The following is a 26,267-nucleotide window of genomic DNA, read 5'->3' as shown; positions in this document are numbered from 1 at the left end:
GCATAAAGGTTGGGAGTTTACTGTATATGATAATAAATATGATACTATAAAGCTTAACTAAACATGAATCAAAATGTTTGCCCTCACCTCCGACCTTTGAATCTTAGTTCCCAAGGACATGTGAATATTTAGTGTTAATTAATATTTTAGATAATTAGTGTGTATGCAAGCACATGTAGATGCATGCATGTGGCAAACAAAGGACAACCTTGAATGGCATTCTCTAGGAGTTACATCATTGAGTGGGGTCTCTCACTAGGTCCTGGAGCTCACTGACGAAGCTAGGCTAGGTGGCCAGAAAGTCCCAGAGATCTGCCTTGATCTGGCTCCCAGAGCTGGGATTCCAAGTGCATGCTACCAAGCCCAGATTTTATATGTATGCTAGGGATCAAACGCAGGACTTCATTCTTGCTGGTAAGCACTAGCTGAGCCAGCTTCCCAAGCCCCACCCGCCAGATCATCCCATGTACATTGAAGTTTGAAAAACATTGACTGGGTGTGCATGCACATGCATACACACACACACACACACACACACACACACACACACACACACACACACACACACACACACACGCATGCATGCAAAATCACATTTTCAGTACCTAACACCAAGAAAAATAACCAGAAACCCAGCCCATCCCAGAAAGTATGAGACAAATATAACAAATATCAATATTCATAAGCTCAGAACCTTGGAGACTCGAGTCAATATTGCAACATCTGTTTCCTACACTGCCTGACAGGTCTCTACATGCCGAGCTAACATAAAATTGGAAAGAGCCCCTAGGACAGAAGGATCCGCTGAGAAGAGAGTACAGAATTCCATTCCCAAAATCACCAGGGCAGCCAGGCCTTCAGGCAGGACTACTCCTTCCTGCAGTCATAATAATAATAATAATAATAATAATAATAATAATAATAATAATAATAATAATGACAAGGCAAGTAATTCAAAGAGGTTGAATTACAATGCAGTCCTCAGGAAGAACACTTGTCAAAAACATACCTCCTCCAAAAGAAGCAAGTGTAGGGGGGTGCTTTGGAAAAAAAAGAAAAACCTCCACCTGGTGGAACTCTTTTGAAGGCTAAGATGGAAACTGTCTGCACTGTCATGGCTGTGAATGAAGCACCCTCCTGGCTCACGACCAGATGCTCTTTGCTTGAGAGAAGGAACTAGAATATTTAGAGACTGCTACAAGGATTTTTCCACTCAAGCCTCCTTGGTGGTAGGGGTTGCCTGATGCTCTTTTGAGATGTGTTCCCTGCTGTGCTCATACAGATGCCTGCAAGAGATCAGCCATACCTGCAAGGGAAGCGTCTACCTGTGTGTTTGTAGATGGGGGGAGATGCACTATCTACACCAGAAAAACCTTTCGCGTTTTCCTTTAACAACTCCAGACTCTTATAGCAGTTGTTTTTATAAAGGGAGCACCTGCTAAACAGCCATTTTCTGGGTTACAAGTAAGTGAGAAAACGCATATCTAAGATCTCCCTGTGGACATGCAGCTAAGGTTACAGCGAGAAGCAATCCCCAGCTCAGCCTTCATGACTAATCCTCTACCTTACCATATGGCCCCTTCCCTGCTCACAACAACCATTTCCTTCAGCTCGCACTCCCCTCCCATGCACACACCTGTTCTCGCAGATCTATAATAACAGAGTGTAGATTTCCTCAGGGGGACTGCAAAATGACTCAGGGTATTTATCAGCTGGCAACACTCTGCCTTCCTCAGAGACGGCTGTGTGTACACGGCTCTTTCTTCGGAGATGAATCATAGCATCTGCCAGCCAGAAAGGACCTTGAGGATCATCTAGACAATAGATACAGAAATGACGGCCCAGAAAGGTAATCTGACACCAGGGTACAGAGCCAGGTAGGGATAAAACCCATACTTTAATTACTGCTCTAACCCTGGTTGTCTTGCTCGCTGATATTTCCTACTCTTTTGTTTGTCTTAACAGAATTTAATTTTTATAGTCATTTTAAGTTCACAGCACTATTGATCAGTAGACACAGACTGCAAGCACTCTTGCCTCTACACAGCTTCCTAAATTTTTAGTAACAGCCAATTCATGGAGTTTAGACCAAGGAAATAACTTTTCCTCTATTTATTTGTATGTATTTGTAGAGAAGACAATGGCCTATCAGAGTCCCATTAGGAAGGACTCCAGAAATGTCTTCATTCTCCTGAGTCCCAAATAAACTCGTCTACCCCACCTCCGCCCCAGCAACTAATACACTATTCCCTCCCTCCTGGCAATAGCTCGTGTCTCCTAATGACAATGCTCTATTTCTTTCCAAACTTCTGGAATTTCTCCACCTCGACTCCCTTGGCATTCATCATGTTCAGTCTTTTCCAGGGAAAAATAAATACACTGAATATTTGAAATTGCTCATGTCTTTGTCTTATAATGTTCATCACATGAAGCCATGGTTACTCCAGGGATCTCACTAGTGAGAAGCTGAATCTAACCAGTCTCTTACAAACTGGCAAAGATGTCCACACTATTCAGTATGCTGAAGGCTGTGATGGTGGACCATTGTCCTGGCCATGAATGTTCACGTTCAGGACGAGGCACCCTCTTCCTGCCAAGAACAATCTATCAGCAGCTGTACCTCTGCTTCCTTAGTTTGGGACTTCTTAGATTCTGCTACCTAATTTTTAAATCTTGAACTATGATATATTGTCCTCACTAGATCTAAAATTCTTTTAGATCAATGCTGTATTAATCTGATGACAGATGTGAATATATCTATAGAACATATAGATATTAAATATATAAATATATATGTGCAATTCAAGAATGTAGCATTACCATCTTATATGTGTCTCCTTGTTTGTCAATAAACAGCCACATGGTATTTCCAGACTGCCCAATATAAGATGGGGGATCTTAAACACTTTTGTGATGTTACGATTTTCTGAGATAGCCACAGTTTTAGCTAGTGTAGTTGTGATGGATAGAGAAGTCAAACAGCAATCCCAAGGTCACAGGCGTCTGTGGGAAAATAGGGAAGCAAAATCTATGCCAAAGGCTCTTGGCTAGAAAACAAAAAATCTAATGACACCTGAATGTTAGAGCCTTTCATGACGGTTTCCCAAATTGTCCTCACTGTATTCTCCATTTAACCAACTTTTCTTCCCATTAATGCCTGTGTCTTTGCACCTAAAGCAATGGTTCTCAACTACTTTGGAGTCAAATGACCCATAGGGGTTACATATCAGATATCCTGCATACCATATATTTGCATTACTATTCATAATGGTAGCAAAATTACAGTTACGAAGTACCAATGAAAATAATGTTATTGTTGGGGGTCACCACAACATAAGGAGCTGTATTAAAGAGTCACAGCATTAGGAAGGTTGAGAACCACTGATATAAAACCAGATATAAAAAAGAGCATTGCTGGGGGGGGGGGGTTGGGGGGAGGGTGAGGGGGACGGGAGGGGGGAGAGCAAGGGAATCCGTGGCTGATGTGTAGAGCTGAATTGTATTGCAAAATAAATTAAAATAAATTAAAAAAAAAAAGGAGCATTGCCTTCTCTAGTGTCCTGGGAACCTTATGGCCAGCATCACCCAAAGGTCACTTTCCCACCTCTGCTCCCCATTGCCACAGAGACAGCAAGAAAATAGAGACAAGACACAAAGGGACTAGAGATCCTTTACTTAGGTCTTCTAATGTTTTAATTATTGGACGGAGGTGTGACCCAACATAGCAGAAGAAGTAATTGACTTGGAGTCTGAAACCAAGTCTGATTCTGCCATGTATCAGATCCGGGACTTTTATCAGGTTGCTGAAATGAATTCATCTCACAGCTGTGCCTAACTTCATCTCCTTCATCATCAGGGTGAGCTGAGCACACTGCCTTACTGGGAGAGCAAAGGGACTTACTGCATTTTGTAAACTATATTGTGTCCTGTGAGTGTAAATAGCATGAAACCGATTCCTCTAGCATTAAGGACAAGGGGACACTCAGAGGACTCATTTGGGCTTCTAGTGCTCCTACACCAAAGCTGATCATCAGAGCCTAGGCTTTCCCTGAAAGTCTTCAAAATGAGAAGGTAGATAGATTAAATGAAAGAAATGTATTTCTTCTCATTGACATCCATTTTGAGAGAAATGGTTTAAATCTCCTATTCAATGACATGGATGCTTTGGGAAGGTGTGATTCAGTTTGACACACGATTGTGTGTCCTTGAAAGCCATGGCACCCTGCCTTAGTTAGGGTTTCTATTGCTGTGAGGAGACACCATGACCATGGCAACTCTTATAAAGGAAAATATTTAATCGAGGTGGCAGCTTACAGTTCAGAGGTTTAGTCCATTATCATCATGGTGGGACATGGAGGCGTGCAGGCAGACATGGTGCTGGAGAAGTAGCTAAGAGTCATACGTCTTGATCCAAAGGCAACAGGAAGTACACTGTCTCACTGGGCATGGCTTGAACATATCTGAAACCTCAGAGCCCACCCCCATGGTGACACACTTCCTCCAACAAGATCACACCTACTCCAACAAAGTCATACTTCCTAATAGTGCTACTCCCTTTCAAAACACCACATACCCCATGACATCTTCTGCATCCAGGGTGACAGATTTCTCCTTTTCTATATGTGTTTCCATGGAAAGTTATTGGGAGCTATGTGAGAGTTATCTGAATAAGGTTAGCATCCTGCTAATGGGCATTTTACTTTACTTCTGATTGTATCCCTGGAGCCTGGTATACTGTAAGCACACTATAAATGTTTACTGCGTGAACAGGTCACCTTCCTACTTTCAAGGATGGGATTTTGGTTAGCTAATAATCGGTGTCCTGATTACTATGAACGTCCACTGGTAACACTGAAAAGGGCCATGTAAGAACTTGGAAAGTGAAACTCAAAGAGCAACCTGGCTTTGAACTCTTCTGTCCAGTGCTAGACACCTTCCCAGTACTCACAGCCAGCCTCGCAGCATACATGTCCTGTCGTCACATGCAAGCCTGTTGCTACATGCAAACACCGTACATGGAACTCTTAGAGTGTGACATTTTAAACATAAGAAACCCTGTTCCCTTCTCGGCTCCACAGCCCACAATGCCTGTGTCTCACACGTTTCCCTTTGAAACCAGGGAACATTCCCTGCCAGAAGACATCCTGGGGGAGGGAGAGGAGAGAATGGGAGTCACCATCTGTGGGCAATGTTCTTGTGCTGAGCCAGTTTGAAGGTTAATGACATGTCACACATCCTCCCGTGTCCAGTAACAAAAACAGGCGGCTCTTCCAGAATTCTTTAGAGCAGTTATTGCCCTGTGGAAGACGTGACCTGTCAGCCAGAAGCAGCGGGACCCAGGAAGGCAGTCCCTGCCAAAGGCGGGAAGAAACTTAACAGCAATCCAGGAAAAACAACTTTTACAGAAAACAAATGTGGAAGTATTTTTTTTTCTTTTCTCTAAAGCAGTGACCTTCCAACATGACCCACAGAATGCCTTTTACTTTTTATAAGGCCACTTTGTATCAATCACCCGTTCTACAACACATCTCTCTTTCTCTACCCATTTTCAAAAAAATACATGTTGCCAGCCAATGATGACAGCAGGTCCCAGGGACCATGAGGGGTTAGCTTACTAGTATTGCAGCTGGTGCAGACAGATCTGGGTCTGAGCTTCCTCATCAGGAATTCACCCAGCCAAAGCGTTGCACCCCCCCCCCCCCCAAATGGATTGCACACCTCCTCCACATCTCATCCAGCTCTTCAATCTTTAATGCCCTGCTGAGCAACCTTTGAAAATCTGTGCCCTTTACCACCTGGAGCTCTGGGGACATTTAAAAAGGGGTCAGCTCAGCATGTTTTTCTGTTACAACCAAAGAACAAACTGTCTGGTCCCAGCATGGAGTAGAGCAGCTTCAACCAGACTTGTAGAAAGGGTTAGAGCGGGGATGGGTGTGGATGGGGGGGGGGGGGGTGGATAGAGTTCAACCCCTCTCCACTGCGCCTTTACAGTGTGACATCATTATTCTGTCTAAAGTGAAATTTCTGGACTTCAGCTGCACTTAATTTCAAATGCAGGCTTCACACGCAAATTAAAAACGAAATGATCGATTGCTTGTCAGCCTGGAGCGGCTAGGCCTCTCTGATGTTCAGTAACAGGTACCCTTGCTGAAAGTTCAGCGGCACATTGTTCTGGATTGAGCAGCAGTCTTACCATCAGGGAAAGGAATCATTTGGAGCATGCTCACAGGCGTGTGGGGGGTGGGGTGGGGGGGGTGGGGGTGGGGGTGGTGGGGGTGGTATTTTGTTTTGTTTTGTTTTGTTTTTGTTTTTGAGACAAGGTCTCTGTAGGTAGCTCAGGATGCCCTCAAACTCTTGGTCCCCCTGTTTCTGCTTTCTAAGTGCTGGATTCACAGACACGCACTGCCGCACCTCCTGGCTCAGCTGCACTTTCTATGTTTCAGGTTCCTTAACCTTGAAGTAAAAGTCAGCTAACGTTTCCACCCACTAAAACTCGGCGTGTCCTGTTCGCTGCAGTCCCCCATGCTAGAACCATGCACAGCACAGGAGACACAGCATGTACCTTCCACTGACAGTCCCCATACACAGGGACACTGGTGATGTGGGTACTATGACCGAACAACTCGACTATTCACAAACACTGCTTGTTGATAACTCAACATCAATGGTCTCAATTATCCCAATTAAAAATAAGACACAGACTAACAGAATGGATTTGTAAACAGGATCCATCCTTCTGCTGCATCCAAGAAACACACCTTCATATCAAGGATAGACATCATCTCAGGATAAAAGGCTAGAAAAGGATATTCCAAGAAAATGGGACCGAAGAAGCAAACAAGAGTTGCCATTTTAATATCTGACAAACTAGACTTCAAACCAAAACTAATCACAAGTGATAGGAAAAGACACTACATACTCATCAAAGGAAAAATTCAAGAAGATATTGCAATTCTAAGCATGTATTCACCAAACACAAGGATACTCAAGTTCATAAAGACAACTAAAACTTAAATCTCATACAGACTCTTACACACTGATAACACGAATCTTCAATATCCCACTCTCACCAATAGACAGGCCGCCCAGACAAAAACTAAATGGGCAAATACTGGAGCTAAATGATATCATAAACCAAATGGATTTAGATCCATAAACCAAATGGATCCCACAGACATTTACAGAACATTTCACCCAAACACAAAAGAATATACCTTCTCAGCAGCTCATGGAACTTTCTCCAAAAGTAACCACATACGTGGATCAAGGGTATTTTTATTTGTTTTTTTTTTTTTAAGAAATTGACAACATTAGGCACAGTTGGTCTCTTTAGTTTCAGCCATTTTACTATAGGAACAATGAAGACATTCAGTGGCTTGCAATTACCCCAGAGCTCACTGGCGCCCTGTTCACTCACAGTTTTTATTTTTGTCTGTTTCATTTTGAATATCTGCTAGTACAACACCTCCTAGTTCTCACTGATCTGGTTTCTGGTTTGTTGTTCATTTTTCATTTGCACATAATCATACATGTACATAATGCATTTTTACATTTTTTAACATCATGTTCACACCTCCTTACTTCTGCTCACTTCACATTCCCACCAAACCCCTTCCTCCCTGCTAGTCCCTTCGCTGCTTTCATGGTGGTTGTATTTTGTGTTTTGTTTTTTCTTTCTTTTTATGGGGGGGGGGGGTCTGCCCCATTGGGTTTTACTATAGGATTTCTTGTAGGATCCAGAATGAGGGTGTCTCAGTTAGGGTTGCTATTGTTGGGATAAAGCATCCCAACCAAAAGCAATCTGGAAAGGGAAGGGTTGATTGCATTTACTCTTTCTTAGAATACAGTTCAACATTGAAAGCAGAAAGCAGTCAGGGCAGGAACTCAGACAGGACAGGAACCTGGAGGCAGGAACTGATGCAGAGGTCATGGAGGGGTGCTGCTTACTGGCTTGTTCCTTATTCCCTCTTTAGTCTCCGATCTTATAGAACCTAGCAACTAAAGGACCACCAACCCAGGGGGTGGCACCACCCATGTGGGCTGAACCCTCCCAAATCAATCACTAATTAAGAAAATGGCCTACGGCCTGGTCTTATGGAGACATTGTTCTCAGTGGAGGCTCCCTCCTCTCTGATGACTCTAGTCTGTGTCAAGTTGACATAAAAACTAGTCAACAGAGGGATTATTTGCAAAAGCATGGGATGTTTACCAGTGCTTATACAACTGAAGAAAATGCCTTTCCCTACCCCAGCAACTATAACTGCCTATTGATACTGGGGGAGGGGTGAGGCCTGATGACTGTCTTCTCCCTGCAACTATTACTGCCTACAGACCACCTGAGATGGGAGAGGCCTCATACCCCCAACACACATGCCATGGCAGGGTATGAACAACCCTACTTTTTGTTTGTTTGTTTGTTTCAACATTTTTTATTTATTTGTGTGTGACAATGTGTGTGGGGAAATGAGAGTACCACAGTCCATTTGTGATGGTCAGAGGACTACATCTTAAAGTCAATTCTCTCCTTCCATGGCGTGAGTTCCACAAATGAAACTCAGGTTATCTGATTTTGTGGCAATGGCCTTCATCCAACAAACTACCTCCCTGGCTCTGTGGGCCTGGTCTCATGCTGGTAAATACAGCTGCTTTGAGTTCAAGAATGGAATAGCTATGCAGTTTGTCACTCTCAGAAGACAGCATTCTGACTCAGCCCATTTCTTCCTCCAACTCTTTATAGTGTGTGTGAGTGTGTGGTGTGTGCAGGTATGTATTCACATGTGTGTTTGGGTGAGCATGCCTGTGCATCCAGGCAGAGCCCAAAAAGTGCCCTGCTTTCTTACTCTCTACATTATTCTTCTGAACCAGAGACTGTCACTGAAGTTGGAGCTAGACTGATGGTCAAAGTCCGGAAATCCTCCTGTCTCTACTTCCGACAGCATCGGTGTTGCTGGTATGGAAATGGTCATCTGAACTCAAGTCTCCGTGCCTCTGCAGCAAGTGCTCCTGCGCATTGAGCCACCTCTCTACCCTCCACTCTGACAGTCTTCCTGTCCCCCCTTCCCATATCCCCTGAGCCTTGGAGGAGGTAATACGGAAGCCCCATTTATGTCTCAGCATTCCACGGCCCCTCATTCGCACCACTTGGGCCAGTTATCAGTGTCTGTGGTTACTGATGCCCACTTAGGTGACTAAAGCTGACAGCAGCACCAAACTATGGGCAAACTATAATTATTCAGAAGATAATAAGATGGGCACATCGTATCCATTTGGTGAGGCAGCAGCAGGATATTTCCCACTAGGACCTATGACTTCCTCGGCCGTGGGCTTTTGACCAGGTTTACAGTGCCAGGTATGGATTTCTTCCTACGAAGCAGTCCTCGAATCTAATCAGTAAATAGTGTCCAACCCCACCCTGACCCCCATTACTGACTTATCGGCACCAGTGGAGACTTCTCATTTGACTGGTTTGTAATATAGCTTAACAGGGTCCACAGCTAAGTAGGACTTTTGATGGTGATTCTTTCATAGCAGTCTATATAGCATCTTCCAGCTTACATCCCCCTATGTAAACTAACCGCCAGGGACCTAGAACCTCCCATACGCTAGGCAAGGGCTCTGTTGCTGAGCCATAGCCCCACGAATCTTTAACAATATCTAAGATGGTGTTCATCTCATACTGTGTTTTTTTGTTTTTTTTTTAGTCTAAGATACTGTAGTTTTCAGATCTGCAAGTTCAATGCAGCTCTTTTTAGTTGTTTTTTTTTTTAATCTTCAGTTTTGACTACAGAATCTAGACACAGTAATTATTTGAAGACATTTGTCTGCCAAGACCTATATTCGTTCTTGAACAGATCTTATTCTTCATCATGTTTCCTGTCTTCATACTTCCTTGAATGCCAGACACTGGGTTCTACCATGAAGGATGCTGAGAATTTTTGCAAACCTGCAGGTATTTCTCAGTCTTAAGACACAGTTGCATTACTTAGAACTAGTTTTTCACCTGGCGTCACACTTTTGAGTAGCACTGGGTGTAGGGACCATGGCTCAGAGCAATGCCCTGTGGTACCACCCGAGTATGTTGAGGTTAATTTGGTAGTGCGGGCCCCAGATATTCCTCCTTTTAAGGTTTCTGGATGGTTCTTTAGAAGGTAGAGAGTTCTCACACCCATATGGTATCAACCAGCAGCTTAAGTTCTTCAGCAGATGTTTCTACTCCCCTCTGCTACTCCGCCCACCTCCTAAACACTGTCCAGCCAACACAGTCTTTGCCTTTCCCAACCAACATTCATCTCCAACCTACCCACACTGCACCGCGACTGGAAACTCATTCAGTCCAGGCATACTTCAGAGCCATGATGGAGCTCATCCTGTTTGCCCCTCATCTCCTGTAGCTCTGGCCTTCATTGTCCGATCTCTGTGCAATTCCCTTTGTTTCATATATTTTTGCCTGATTTATTTTTTCAGTGATTCAGTTGAAAACTTGAACACAGTCTCAACTATTCCATCCTGCCACAGGCAATCAATTCGTTCTTTTCAAAAAGGGGTTTAGCTCAATGGCATAGCCCCTATCTAAAGAAGATACATAAGTAAAAATAATGTTATTCTTAAAGGAGAGTGTATGAGCTGGGTGAGATCCACCCAGGCTGCCTCGATAGTACAAAGCATCAGCTGTGAACGTCCCTCATCACTTTTCAGGCCTAGAAATGCAGTTCCCTGGGACAGGGCCATCTGACAAAAGAGCAGCAAAGGAAATTTCGCCACTTTTTTGGAGATTCATGACCACACAGGGTGTTGACTCCATGGGAGTCTGAAGCCATAGAAAGGATTTGCACACATCTTCACTCAAACGTTTTTTGGCTTCACCCTCACTCTGGCTCATGCCTTCGCCTACTCCCGGAGATGTTGTGAGCCAGCCAGCCTGGCTGACAAGCCTTCGCTCCTCTCTAGCTAATCTCAGCCCTTCCCTTCCCTTCTCCCTGCAGAAGCGCCCATATTTCACTCCATGTCTCTTAGTTAAGGAGGTGACGGGAGTTAGGCCAGCAAGGTTGGGTTCCATCAAGTCGGAGGACATTGGCCTTAATGGAGAAGACCAAGATGTGTGAATCCTTCCAGTTTAGAGGTCACCGTGACCACTGAGGACTTTCCGAATACGTTATTCTTAACATTGCTTCCCTATCAGAGTGGATGGGAACATAGTTTAAACCTAAAACCAGATGTCTTCCAATTACCTAAATGTAGAAAGGTAAAGTTAGACGATATCCTGTCTACCTCAGATAGAAAAACAAAACTCCTAATAATTTTCAGCTTATCATGCTAACAGTGATTCCAGAGGCACTGCCCCTTGACAGCCCATGGTTGTTTATCAGCTGTGTGAGAATTGCAGCAGAGAGCTAAAAGAACTACAGGAATAAGACAAACTAGATATTTTCGAATGACTAACACAACAAGCATTAGCTATGGCCCACCATAAGGGGACTCTAGAAGAACACCATCTTAGATCATAACAGATCTAGTAACAAGAGGACAGGGTTGTCTCCTCCTCCAGTAACCACAAATCTATTCCTGAGTGGATATAGCCTTTGAATTTCAATCAAACTGATTTACATATGTAAATAGAATCAATGTGGTAAAGTACAAAGATAGGTAGATGAACGTACAAAGGTAGAGTGGTAGAGAGATAGTGAAATCCATGAGATAGGTGGATAGATAGGTAAATAGATAAATGATAGGTAAATAGATAGATGATAGATAGTAAATAGATAGATGGATTGATTATAGATAGATAGATAGATAGATAGATAGATAGATAGATAGATAGATAGATATGATGGATGGATGGATGGATGATGGATGGATGATGGATGGATGTGATAGATAGATAATGATAGATGAATGGATGGATGTGATAGATAGATAGATAGATAGATAGATAGATAGATAGATAGATGATACAGGAAGGCAGATGATAACATGTTAGAAGATCAATAGCAGTAAAGGAACATAATGACCTAGAAATGTGTCTCTCAAAGAATGATCTAAAGTGCCCACAGCACAAGCCCATGGGACAGTCATGAAGCGAGTCCCTGAGGGTGTGGTCTAGGATTCTGCACCTTCATTCTTGGCCTCTCTGCTCCCATTTCTCACCAAAGCTTATGCCTGCCAGGTTTCAAGTGGGAACTGTGGAGCCAAGCTCCCTGGGTTTACACTCGACTCCACAAAACAGCTGCGGGCTCATTCCTCTGCATCTGGTTCCTCATCTCTAAACCAATAATGATGATAACTGCAGCTTGCACATTGTAGAATTATAAAACTATTCCATGACTTTCAAAACTAATTTTAAGAGTGAACCAGATAGATGACTCAGTGGATAAAAGCACTTGCCTCCAAGCCTGGTTGACCTGAGGTTTGATCTCCAGAACCCCACAAGGTGGAAGGAGAGAAACAATTCTCACAAGTTGTCCTCTGGTCTCCACATGTGCCCCAGCTCATGCACTCATGCACACATACAAATAGACACACACACACACACACACACACACACACACACACACACACACACACACACACCCCAAATAAATGTGCAAATAATTTTAAAAAAATCTTCAGCTACTTAACACATTAAACCCTTGGAATCATGTTGTACACAATCAAAGCACTACCTGTGTAAGGACAGTAGTGTGATTCCCTCACCATGTCCAACGTACTACCCAAGAACAAGAACTCACAAGCAGCAAACTCCAAAAAAGTTATAGAGAAGAACATGAGTTTTATCTGCAGAATGTCCTGAGCTGATGGTTTGGGATGCTTCTGGGATTTCTTTTCTTCTGTCGTGTGTGTGTGTGTGTGTGTGTGTGTGTGTTTTCCTGGCTACTGGATCCTCTTCTATGAAGCTGTCCCTTGTTTTAAGGTATGCAAATAATTACCTTCTGCTGTTCTTAATGCAAGTCCTATGGAGGCATCTAGAAGTTGGCTCTCCTAAGTCAAAGTCACATATCTAGAAGGAAAATTATTCTTCATACATCTCTTTCAAGACAATGTGGCACATACAGAGAAGCTTTTCATGGATCTGTCCTGGGATCTCCCATGATTCCACTTTCCAGGTCTCATTCATGGAACTGAAATTCACCACTACTCAGCTCCCCCATTTCTAGGAAAGACTATGTCCAGGATAAGTAGAATGAGAAACTCTTCTTATATTCTAGGTCCTAGATTAAGACTAATTGCTGGCTATATATCAGCTTGACACACAAACTAGAGCTGTTTGACAGGAGGGAATCCTAATTGAGAAAATACCTCCATGAGATCCTGCCATAAGGCATTTTCTTAATCAGTGATTGATGGGGAAGAGGCCAGCCTATGGTGGGTGGTACCATCCCTGGGCTGCTGGTTCTAGGTTCTATGGGAAAGCAGGCTTAGCAAATATGAAGCAAGCCAGTAAGCAGCACCCCTCCATAGCCTCTGCATCAGCTCCTCACTCCAGGATCCTGCCCTGTTTAAGATCCTGTCCTGACTTCCTTTGGTAATGAACAGCAGTATGGAAGTGTAAGCCAAATAAATCCTTTCCTCCCCAACTTGCTTTCAATTCATGGTGCTTCCTCGTAACCCTAATTAAGACAGACTGGTTGGAAAGATGGCTGTAATAAGCCCTTCAGCCACATCCCATTAATAACTTTATAGGCTGGCATCTACCATGGACCAGGATGTGGCATGTGGGGTAATGGAAGGTCTGTCAAGGGACAGTCCTGGCCTTTCCAAAGACATTTTGTCAAATTACCAACCCCTCCAACCTCAGTTTGCCTCTCCATCTAGCCTGGTATTCCTAGTCAATACTTCCTATGTATAATTCCTTGTTTATTTCTTGTTTTCTCCACTGAATCCCTTTCTGTAACAACATGAAAATCCTCTATGTCAAGCCCATCTTTCTTAATTTTATTTCAAACCCATGATGTCCACTGTCCCCCTTTTATATCATTCTCCAAAAGCACTAAACTGCTAATTGGGGGTCCCCAAATGGGCTTATCATCTCACTCCCTACAGACTGTCCCACACGTTGGGCCTTCTTACTAGAACATTCTTCTCCCCACCATCACCCCAGTCATTCATTCACCTGGCTGATGCCTACATGCTCCAAGACTAAGTGAGATAAGGTATCCCCTCCCCCAAAGTCTGCCCTCCCCAGCTCTCTTCCAACAGACACATCAGTCAGGCTCTCCTCATTGTATGTCCTGTTTGTTTGTCCCCCTCCAGAGCTATGACATCCTTGAAGAAGTGTTTTGTTCATTCTTCTATTCCCTCTTCAGCAGAAGAATGTTTGCCCTGATCCAGCACTTGATGTCCCTTAGTGAGAGGAGCATGTCAGCCTCTGATCATGTGGTTAAGGAGCCACATCTGTGTGGGTCAGAGCAAAGTGCACACTTTGGAATCAGGCAGATCTGGGCTTAGGTCATAGCCTTGCCACTTCTGGTCTAGGATGCGTGGATGACAAATTACACAGTCTAATCTGAATGCACGTTGCGCATCTGCAAGGGACGACAATGATCTTTACCCTGCAGAGGTAGTCTCAGAACTATATAATACCTATCAAGAATTTTTATTATTGTATTAACAGTGAGAGTTAAGATTCATTCCTATACAAATCAAATAGCAGTTCTGTCTGTGGGCTGCCTGAAACAGACACTGAGTCCTCTGTCAAATATGTGAGAATAACTAAATATGTTATTTAATAACTAAATAACTAAAAATCCTAAGGACTCCAGTTCCCTGTGAGGGTGTCGCAAATAAAATATGTATGGGAACATTTACTAGGAACAATTCCTTACCTTTCAGTCTAGCTCCTCAACCCATGCCTTGGGGGAAATTCTCAAATGTGCTGAAAGTAGTATAGTCAATACAACATGAGCTCAATTTAATAATTAAAGTCCATATTGATCGGGGTGGTAAATGCTACCCATGCAGTTCTTACATAATTCTTGAAGCCAACTGATATGGCACTCACTGAGTTGGAACCGAGAGAGGTGAGGCAACTTCCCAAGGTCACGCACCAGGCAGGACATGCTCTTTGATTTCAGAAGGTCTTAAGATGCAAAATCACTGTTAGTTCTTTTTGATGGTGTGAGAACTCATGTTGGCAACCTGTGAACACCTTGAGTTTCTCAGAAGTTTCTCATATGGAAGTTTTAAATGTGGCTATTTTGTGATTCAAATAGCATGCAATGGGGATTATGGTACAGTTTAGACTTTCTACTGCAGCTGAGATTGCCCAGCTCTGGGATCTGCTGCTGCTGCTGCTGCTGCTGCTGCTGCTGCTGCTGCTGCTGCTGCTGCTGCTGCTGGCTCAAAGCTGCAAGCCCCATCAGCTGCTATTGTTCCATGCATGCCGGTCATCATACACCATCTCCAAAGTGACGCCTATGGAGCCATGACTAAAGACATGGGCTGCAGAACCTGTCCACTCTCGTGACCACAGTGAGATACTCTTTGTTAACTTGGACTTGGTTCTACTTTGGAATTAACCTTGTTCTTTGAAAAAAGGCAGCTGGTGCTTGCAAAGTAACTATGTGACTTTCTTTTCTGACAGGAAAGAATGGCTTGTTCTTTTCTTATTGTTCAATTAAGTGTTTATTTACTGACAGGATCTATTTCTGGACTGGCTTTGAACTCTTTATGCAAGCTATAGAGATGCAAGATGGCTTTGAACTTATGATCTGCCTGTGTCTACCCCACCAAGTGCTGGGATTATAGGTGTGTGCCACCATACCTGGGTTTATATGGTGATAGGGATTGAACCCAGAGGGCTGTGTGCTTGCTAAGCAGGCATTCTACTAGTTGAGCTACATCCCTAACTTAAGATTAGCTTATTCTTAATCATTAGGTCTGTAATTCACTAGTTATGTCATTAATTCATTAATAATTTCATTGGCTTAATTAAAAATCCATTCTCCACTTGTTGGAGAGCAGCATACAGAGACCACACAGTACTGTGATGAGAATGTGAACTTTTTTCAAGTCAAGTGAACATGGCTTTGCTTCCTGCTTTTGCATTTTACTCGTTAATCACAAAAGTGACATACACAGATGCTGAGAACATCAGAAGGACTTGGCTTTAAGCATCCTGCTCTGCTACTCATCCACTCTGTGATGAGGACAAGTTTCTCTGAGCTTTTGCTCTTCTATCAGTAAAAAAAAAATGGAAAGAATAATACGTACCCTAAAGAATTCTTATGGACAATTAAAATAAGGTGTGCTATAAGGCACACAGCACAAGAGCAGAGAGATAACAGCAACTCAGTAGATTAATAGATCACTTCTGCAGCCAAGACCTAGGCACTGTTCAGATAGATATATTTGGCATTTATAACTGCCTTCAAGGGAGGAATAAAAGTGAAAAAAAATAGCTTCAAAAGCCCACTTTATTTCAACCCATTTTTAGGCATTTCTATGATGGCACTTAAATTTAATTATTATATATCTTCATCCACCCACTCATTCATTTATTCCATAAATATTTCTTGAGCACCTTCTATGCACTAATGATTTGTCTAGACACTGAAAAAATCTAGCTTCCAATACGATGGACCAAACTCCTCTGCTTTGGAATAATCCTTCTGTACACTGTGAAGGGGTGTTACTCTCATTGTTAATAAAGAACTGATTGGCCAATAGCTAGGCAGGAGGTGATAAGATGGGAGGGCCAAACTGAGAGGACATTTGGAAAAAGAAGAGCCAAGTCAGGGGGTCATCAGCCAGATGCAGAGGGAGCAGAACATGTACAAAATGAGGTAACAAGCCATGAGCCATGTGGCAGCATGTAAATGGATTGAAATGGGTCAATTTAAGCTGCAAGAGATAGTTAGTATCAAGCCTAAGCTATCAGCTGAGCATTTATAATTAATAATAAATCTCTGTGTGGTTATTTGGGAAGCCAGCTGGCAGGACAGAGCTGGCCAACGGTCCTGATGAAAACCTCTGCCTACACTCCTCCTTGATAAGCAAAGCCATATTCTCTGCTATGCCTTGTCATACAAATATGGAGCTGTGAGATGCCTGGCCTGAACTTCAGAAGACTGCCAGGCCCAGAGTTCTATGGTAAGCTTGGGGTTGGTAGAACAGCATGGCCTAGATTCAGGAGAGGACATCATCAGGGGGGAAGCAGTGAGTTGGGTTTGGTCATTGGGTGGGGTAGACAAACATGAGCAATGGGGAGCCTTCTGGAAATGTGTATGAAAGTTGCATGGTGGTACTCGGGTATCCTTGAAAAACAGGCTGATGAGTGTGGGCTTCATTGCAGACCATTAAGAACCATTTGAGTTTATGGAGGGGGTGGAATAATAGCATTTTGGTGTGCTTTAGAAATATTAATTGGGTGACAGTGCATAGAATAGATAAAAAGTAGAGACAAGGACAGAGAAGACTAAGAAGCCAGCTGGTTAAGCACCACTGCTGTATTTGGGGTTCATTTTTGTCAAAGACAGACAGATTGTCCTCTAACAAATTCAGGTGAGTTCCCTTTCCTCAGAGTTTGCAAAGTTAAAAATGTGCTTAAAGGAGGGAAAAGAAAACTTACCTCATCTGAGAAAGCTTATGATCTCATATAAAGAACAAAGTTGTTTGCTGTGTAAGGAATCCTTGGTGTTATTAGCAGAATAAATCAAACAAGTGTGTGAAGGAGCCCCTGAGAAAACGAGCCTGATAGCAGAATATTCAACATAAGTTGACCCACAAGCTTGAGACTTCAAGTGCTTGAGAGCAAAGTTTGGCTGTGTGTAATGAAGTCGTTTAACACAAGAGTGTAGTGAACATCTACATAAGATCACTTGCAAGGGGCCAAGTGCTGCTGGCCCACCTGAGTCACCTCAAGCAGGTTTGCAGCATTGGTACTCCTCTTCCCATTTGACAGTGATGCTGATTTAGGTCTCATTCTCTGTTGGTGGAAAATAGCTCATCCTCGGACCAGTGAGTGTCACACAGCACTCTACCTTCTGTCGTTACCTGTCACTTTCTACACTAAATCTTAGCCAAAGGGTCCTCAAGTTATATGTGTCTGTTACCTTCTCTTGGATTCTATGGAATCAAACCCAAAGTACTGCAGATTAAGGTCACAATTGTACCCCTCTCTATTCTCCTTCTTTCCCAGCGTCTCTTTCCCACCTTTCTATTTGTTCAGGAAATACTTTTTAAGCGCTTGTATCCACTTCTGCATAGATCACCAAGACCTCTGTTCAGGGCACCACTACCAACAAAGCCTCTCCCCCCGACCCCTCATATCCTTATAGCAACTAAGATCTGCTAATGGTTTGAAACAAGAAATGTCCCCCAAAGGTTCTAGCATTTAAACACTTGGTCCCCAGATGAAATTATCTAGCGACATCCTGGAACCTTTATAAAGTAGGCTCTAGCTTGGAGACACATGGCACTAGGAGCAAGTCCTGGTAGAGAAAGGGGAGGCACTGTATTGTTCCTGTCATCTTCCTGTTAATCTCTGTTTCCTGTTCTCCAGCCATGACACGAATGAGCCTTCAACATAAGCTCTTGATGCTATTCCTTCCCTGTCACAGTAGACTGAAACGTCCGAAACCATGAACCAAATATAAACCCTTCCGCCCTTAACTTTCTTTTATGAAATATTACCACAGTGATGAGAAAAAGTAACAAAAACACCCTCTTTGAGCATCCAACCTCACTGAGCCTGCGTCAGTCCACTCCGGACTATCATCAAGCCCCCGAACTCAGCTATGCCACAACCCTCCACTTCCACCCAGTCCCTCTCAAATTCAGGCTCTTTTCCATGGATAAACGTAATTGTGAGATATTTGCAAAGCTTGCTGCTCAAAGTGTGATGTGCAGGTCTCCAGCAGCTGTCTCATCTGGCAGCGTCTTAGACATGCACAACAGAATCTCCATTTTTTGCCAAACCCCTGACCATTTACATATGCATTGAAGTTCATGATAGACTGTCTAAAAATACCAGTCCAATATATGGCTTCCCAGTTACCATTCTACTGTAAAGGCTAATGAACTCCAGCCTACATGAGTCATCTGGTTTGCTACCCATTTTTAATAGTCTCCGAAATAAGAATAATGATAGTGGTGGGGGATCAAAAGAATGGATCACATTTCATAACACATGAAATTGCATGAAGTACAAACATTAGTGTCTACAAGTATAGCTTTGTTGGGGCACATGTCTATTGATTAATACATTGCCTAAGCCTCCTTACATACAATGGTAGAGTTGAGTGGTTATATCAAACATTGTATGGCTGGTAAATACTATAATATTTTATATCTGGTCCTTTACAGGGGTCTAATTGTGCTTGGAAGAAAATATGCATGATCAAAATGTAAAAGAGGGGGAGCTAGGGAGATTGCTCAGTGGTTAAGTATACTGACTGCTCTTTCAGAGGACCAAGGTTCAATTCCCAGCACCCACATGGCAGCTCACAACTGTCTGTAACTCCTGTTCTAGGGGATCTAACACCCTCACACAGATATACATGCAGACGAACCACAAATGCATATAAAAAAATAAAAATAAATAAAATTTTAAAATGTAAAAGAGGAGCCAGAAAGGTTTAGTAGTTAAGAGAACTTGCTGCCAATCCTAATGACCTGAGTTCATCACCAGGAAACCACATAGTAGGAGAGAGTCAACTTTCCAAAGTCTCCCCTATCCTCACACTGTGGAATAATTCTTCTGTACTCTGTGTGGATATATGTCGCTATGGTTGGTTTAATAAACAAGCTGACTGGCCAATAGCTGAACAGGATAAAGTTAGATGGAAAAGTCAAACTGAGAATGATGGGATGAGGAAGGGCAGAGTGAAAAGAGTCACCAGTCAGACGGAGAACAAGTCGGACACACAAAATGGGATAAAGGTAAAAGCCACAAGACTTGGGGCAGCACATAGATTAACAGAAATGGGTTAAGTTGTAAGAGCTAGTTAGTAACAAGACTGAGCTATTTGCCGAGGATTTATAATTTATATTAAGTCTCCAAGTCAGTTATTTGGGAAATGGATGTTGGGTATTTGGGAATAGGCTATCAGGACAGAAAAACTCTGCCTATGTACCATGGCACACATGTATACACACATGCACGCATGCATGCACACTAAATAAATACATAAGTAAATGTTTAAAAAAAATAAGTAAAAGAACTACAAGTTATGAGGTAGGAAGGGGGAAAGTATAGACCTGAACAAAGTGGTTTTCTCCCAAGCATCCCCGTGCAGGTGCTAAGCCCTCGCTGACACAGTTGTGGAGACAGGGGTCTGTTATACTCATTACTTCCTGGCTGATAATTGCTCCCCTTGGAAATGCAGAAGCAGGCTTTCAACATGACAGGAATAGCAGGATTGTTCCAGAGGTTCAGAGATGAGAGGGGACTTGTGGAGGATTTGAAGTTCACTAGCTTCATGGGCACAGTCTTCACTTAGGTTCGTCCTCCTAAAATAAAATGGAAGGAAGCCATCTCTGGCCCTGGAGAACTGACTGACTCTCGGGGATTCACTACTTCACTGTAGCTAGTAACTCTTCCTTTGAAAGGAGTGTCTAAAAATTCTGGAATTGGGTTTTAAACATCACAGCTCCTCTACCTGCAGACTTTCCCTTTTCCACATCCCTTAATTTCATGGCCCCAGGAGCCATTAAAGAGACCAATTCAGTCTTCATGCATGGTCTAAACACACACTGCAGTACATTTCCGAGAATGGTAGCTATCGTTATTTACTGATAAAATTCGGGTAGCTTGCTTTGATTCCCATTCCCGTCCTCTCAAACTTTACGGTCCTGTCTTCTTCTTTGTTCTGCTAGCATGAGAAGAGCAGTCAATAATTTTAAAAGCACTTGCCTAGTCGCAAGAAAGCTTCCACCTAAAGAACAACTCAGGCGTCGGGGAGCAGCTCAGTGCTGGCAGAGGGCTTGCCTAGCATGCATAAAGTTCATGGCTTCTGTCCTTAGTACCATATAAATGCAGTTGGTGGCAGATTCTGTCATCCCAGCACTCTAGAAGTAGAGACAGGAGAGGTGGAAGTTCAGTCATCCTTGACTATACAGTGACTGGAAGCCAGCCTGTGATACTTAAGACCCTGACTTTAAAAATAAATAAACAGGGCTAGCAAGAGTTTCATCAGGTAAAGGTGTTTTCTGGCCACATGGGCTCTATCCCTGGAATCCATGTAAAGGAGTTGGGAGAGAACCAACTCCACAATTGTCCTCTGACCTGCATATACACTGGGCTGCACATGCCCCCACATACCCACATACATTTTAAACGATTATGAAAAGCTTCTCAGATGTGTATGTTTAGCTCAAAACAGGAAGGAGTAGTCTAACAGCACATTCAACACACATTTCTTTCAAATGATAAAGGATTTCAAATTATGAGCATTGATAAGGCCATACTTACTTGGGAATGTAGGAAGTAGAGGAAGGTAAAGGAAGAAGGGAGGTCTCCATCCATCTGTAGCCCACATGTCTTTTCTAAGATGTACTGTGACTTAACAGAACTTTGTTTAGAGACACCAAGTGTGTACTTTGTGGGTGGCACCATGTCGGGTGAATTCTAAGCATCTTGAAGACAAAACAAGCCCAATTTTTCATCTGGGAAAGCAGCTTCATTTTCTATTTTCAGTTGGAAAATCTGGAAATCTATTCAGTGAGACTGTATTTACTGAAACATTTAGGTAGGAAGCAAGATCTCAGTCAAGAATTTTTAGTTAATCTTCCGCAGCCTGTACACACACAAAAAAAGATATTACTGGAAACATTTCCAAATTTATTTATCCTCAAATAATGTGCTCTCTGTTCATTCTTAGAAAAAAAGGAAGAATTCCACAGAAAGAAATGCTTCCATGACTGGCTGAATCATTCTGTGGAGACTTTTCCAGTAAGTTACATTATGCTGGATGCTGTTCCAACGAGAAAATGTCAAACCCACTGAGGTTCAGTGTGCCGTGTGGGTGGGTTTACTCAAGTACAGAAATCAAACAGAGGCATTGGAACCAGTATCTGGGGAAAGAAGAGAACGACTCACAAATCAGAGATGGAATTTCAGAATTCTTTTTCAGGCAAGTATTAAAAATGAATGTAAATTCAAACTACACAAGTGACATTGTATTTTTTCTTAGAATATTAAGTTGAAAATTGGATGTCATAAAATTCAAACTTTCTCCCAGCAACACTTCGATGCATGTTTCTCATAGACTTTTGCATTTCTATTTAAAATCTGCTGATGAGGATTCAGCCTGTGGTACAGCCCCCTTCCTTCATCAGGTAAATAGTTACCCACGGTAGGGTGCGGTTATAAGATTTTTTGGTGGCTCTTCTTTCATTCATTTGCATTTTATAACCTTTCTGTAAATGGCTTACGTTTACAAGAGAGATTACATTACAACCATCAGTACTTCAAATACAAAAATTGAGGGTTTTCACTCTAAAAATCAAGACCGCACAAGATCAATCAGCAGAAAATTGGACACTAAGATTTCCAGTGTTCCAAAACACATTGCTAACTCCAAATTCACTCACACCACTGTCATTCAAGGTACTGTGGATGACACTGTCACAGTCAACTTGCTCTTGGCCAAATAGCTTGCTCCTTAGTAAGGCTTGGGCTAAGCACCTTCTACTTTCTTTCTAGCACACCAAGAATCTCAAATGGCTTGAAACTGTATCACTCTGGGGACCAGTCAATCTAATGCTGCTCCGAGCCACCAAATTTACCGTGTCCTATAATTATCTAAATGATTTTTAATGTGGAACTTAACATTTATCTCTGTCAAGTTTGATCGCAACACCCCAGTTTCTCCTTCCTCAGCAGGTGCTGAGGAGAGCTGTGGAAACATGGCTGTGGGGAACCATTCCTGCATGTAAAGAGCATGTTCTGCATAACAGCTCAAGCCTCCACAATATAGTTTTGCTTCCTTGATCCTCAGACCTCCTTCCCTACTGATGGAGAACTATTAACACAAAACCATAATTCACTCTCTTGTCCATAGGCCTATAATATCAAATTTTGTTCATTATCTTGCGGAAACTGTGTCCTACACCATTCTCCCTGATTCATTATTAGAGTAATTTAATTACTAAACAGAAAATCCAACTCAGAGAGGACCGCACTGGTTCGTGAACCTGAAAAGTTCAAACCTAGAGGTAGGTTGATGAAGATGCTCGGGTAATGTCACCAAGAACTGGTCTCTCTCTACTTCCTGGTTCAACACTTTTCAATCTCAGACTCCACATGAAATGAGGTATCTGTCGGCAACTTCAAGCTTACATCCCATGAAAGCCCACCACATGCAAATTACCGTCACTGCTTTAGGAGTTACAGGAAGCATACATGTCAGTCAGAGGGCCCTTGACCACACAAAGGCAGGATGGTCTAATGCAGTAGTTCTCAACCTTCCTAATGCTGAGACCCTTTAATATATCCTCATGTTATGGTGACCTCCAACCATATGATTATTTTCATTGCTGCTTCATAACTGTAATTTTGCTACTATTATGAATCACAATGTAAATATCTGTGTTGTGTTTTCCAATAGCCCTAGATGGCCCTGTGAAAGGGTCATTCCATCCCTGCAGGGATCACGACCCACAGGTTGAGAACTACTGGTCTAATGGGACCCTATGTGCTTTAGGATAAAATGGATCTGGATTTAATAAACTGTTTGTCACTAAGCAAGGAGATTCAGTATTGGTTTCCTTGATTGTTAAATGGGGACCACATATTAGAGTTGACTTAATGTCCTAAAATTTAAATGAAATAATGTAAATACAGTGCATAAGACAGTGCAAGGCACATCACTGATGCACATCATATCAGCAAATCATGTGCCAAAGTAGCAGTAACACTAACAGGGCCAGGCATGCTGTAATACTAATATCAATTAGGATACTAGGGTGTTAGAAGGCTCATAGCTGACATGGACTTCAGAGCAGAAAAGGACTCTATGAAGAAGGTGGTGTGGGAGGTGGTTCTTACAAGAAGAGAAGGTGATGCTAAGTAGCATCTTCAGGGTACCAATGATGTACAGCTCACATAGGAGATGAATATAGTTCAGTACGTGGAAAGATAGACTAGACTTGGCTTGTGGGGGTTTGGGTGGGGCAAAGAAGCTTGACATCAATTCACTGAATGAGACTCCCAGAGGTTGGCAAGCAAGAGAGAGACATGATAAGGAGACACGTATGTATCTAAGACTGACCTCGGAGTACAAATGAACAGAAGCGCCAGGAGACAGATGTCAGTGGCTAATCTGGAAATTCATTTACAAATCACAAGCAAGTGTAAAGGAAGGGTTCCCATTAAGTGGTGCCATGGTAACAGAGTAAAAAGGTACGTGAAATAAGATTTCGGAGGTAATGAGATTCATCGGCTGATGGGGTGTTGGGAATGAAAGGGGAGAATCAACAGGTATTCATTTTTAACCCCAGATGGCTTGAAGAATAAAGAGGCTATTGGCATAAGAAGAAAATAAAAACAACTCCGACATGGTGACTTTGGGGTCCTTATGAAATATTCAGATGGTCATGGACAGATTAAAAGCGTTGATGGGAGAGTTTCGGGCACTGTTTAATTTTTATCCTCCCTCCCTCCCTCCATCCCTCCCTCATCCATCCCTCCCTCCCTCTCTCCCTTTCCCCCTTATATGTGTGTTCACTTTCCCATTGTTATAATGGTCAGTTTTAGCCATCATCTACAGCTTCCAGAACTATACTATTTTTAGCTTAGATTCGTGATTAAAAAAAAAAAAAAAAGTGTTTCCCTGGTCTTTTCCAATACTCTAACCTCAGAAAGTTTCTCTACTTCTATCAAGAAGATTATTCCAGAAATTCCACTGCACAGGGCAAGGCTGTCACCTAACAGCCCTGCCAATAGTATGTTGAAATCCTCACGGATCACAGTTTGGGTCCCCCCTTAAGCCAGAGAACAAATCTTTTTCTTTTGCATTTCTCTGTGAAGAAGTATCCACGAGCGGGTCTACTTGTGTCCCGTGTTTTAGGAAAACTGCTCATTCCATTTCTATAACAGTTCTTGTCTGGATCAAATACAGAATGATACACTGGAAATCCTGAGCATAGATCTGAATTCTGAACAGAATTCTCAACCTGAAGCCATGGCTGGCTTGTCCTAGTTCTTCCCAAGACACACTAGAATTATGACTCAATCATTTTGAATGAATGGTTGCATGTCAATGTGGTACTTTGAATTAAAATGTCCCCAATAGGCTCATATATTTCAATGTTTGGTCCCCAACAGTTTGGAAAGGATTAGGAAGTATGGCCTTGTTGGAGGAGGTGTGTTACTAGGGTAAGTTTGGAGGTTTCAAAAGCCCACACCATTACCAGTTAGCTCTCTCTGAATCATGCTTATAGATCCTATGTAAGCTCTCAGCTACTACTCCAGCACCATGTCTGCCTCCTGGCTGCCATGTTCCTTGCCATGATTGTCATGGTGGGTGAACTCTAACCTTTGGAACTCTGAGTCCCCAAACTGTTTCTACTATAAGCTTTGGTCATAGGGTCTCTTCACAGCAATAGAAAAGTAACTAAGACAATCAGTTATTGATTAAAATAACAATCCAATAAATCTTTGAATCATAACAATTCCATGAGGTTTACTGCAAGTTTGGCATTTCAACTTGTTTCATCTTCAACATTTTTCCATGTCAAATTTGAGAAATATTTAAAATGCTTGAATAATTTCTTTTGTTTAACCATGAAAGCCTACAACAAAATACAAAGGTCTACTGGGTGACTTCAGTGAATGTCCTAGCTAGGAATTCTATTGCTGTGCTGAAACACCATGAGCAAAGCAACTCCGGGAGGAAAATGTCTATTTGGCTTATGATTCCAAATCACTGTCCATCACTGAAGGAAGTCAGGACAGGAACTCACACAGGGTAGAAACCTCAGTGCAGGAACTGATGCAGAAGCCATGGAGGGGTGCTGCTTATTAACTTGCTCATCATGGCTTGCTTAGCCTGCCTTCTTATAGAACTCAGGACCACCAGCCCATGGATGGCACTACCCATAATGGACTGGGTCCTCCCCTATCAATCACTAATTAAGAAAGTGCCTTATAGCTGGATCTTATGGAGGCATTTTCTAAATTGAGGTTCCTATCTTTCAGATGATCCTAGCTTGTGTCAAGTTGACATAAAACTAGCCAGGACAGTGAGTAAAAGAAAACATGGACTGTGATCCAATGATGTAAGGAACCTAGGATGTGTAGAAAAAATGCCTTTTCCCTTCTTGTACACACC

This window comes from Peromyscus californicus, unplaced genomic scaffold, assembly GCF_007827085.1.
Source record: "Peromyscus californicus insignis strain IS unplaced genomic scaffold, ASM782708v3 Scaffold_24__1_contigs__length_46423439, whole genome shotgun sequence".
NCBI classification, from domain to species: domain Eukaryota; kingdom Metazoa; phylum Chordata; class Mammalia; order Rodentia; family Cricetidae; genus Peromyscus; species Peromyscus californicus.
The sequence above is the reverse complement of the archived record's forward strand: the minus strand, read 5'-3'. Positions refer to the sequence as shown.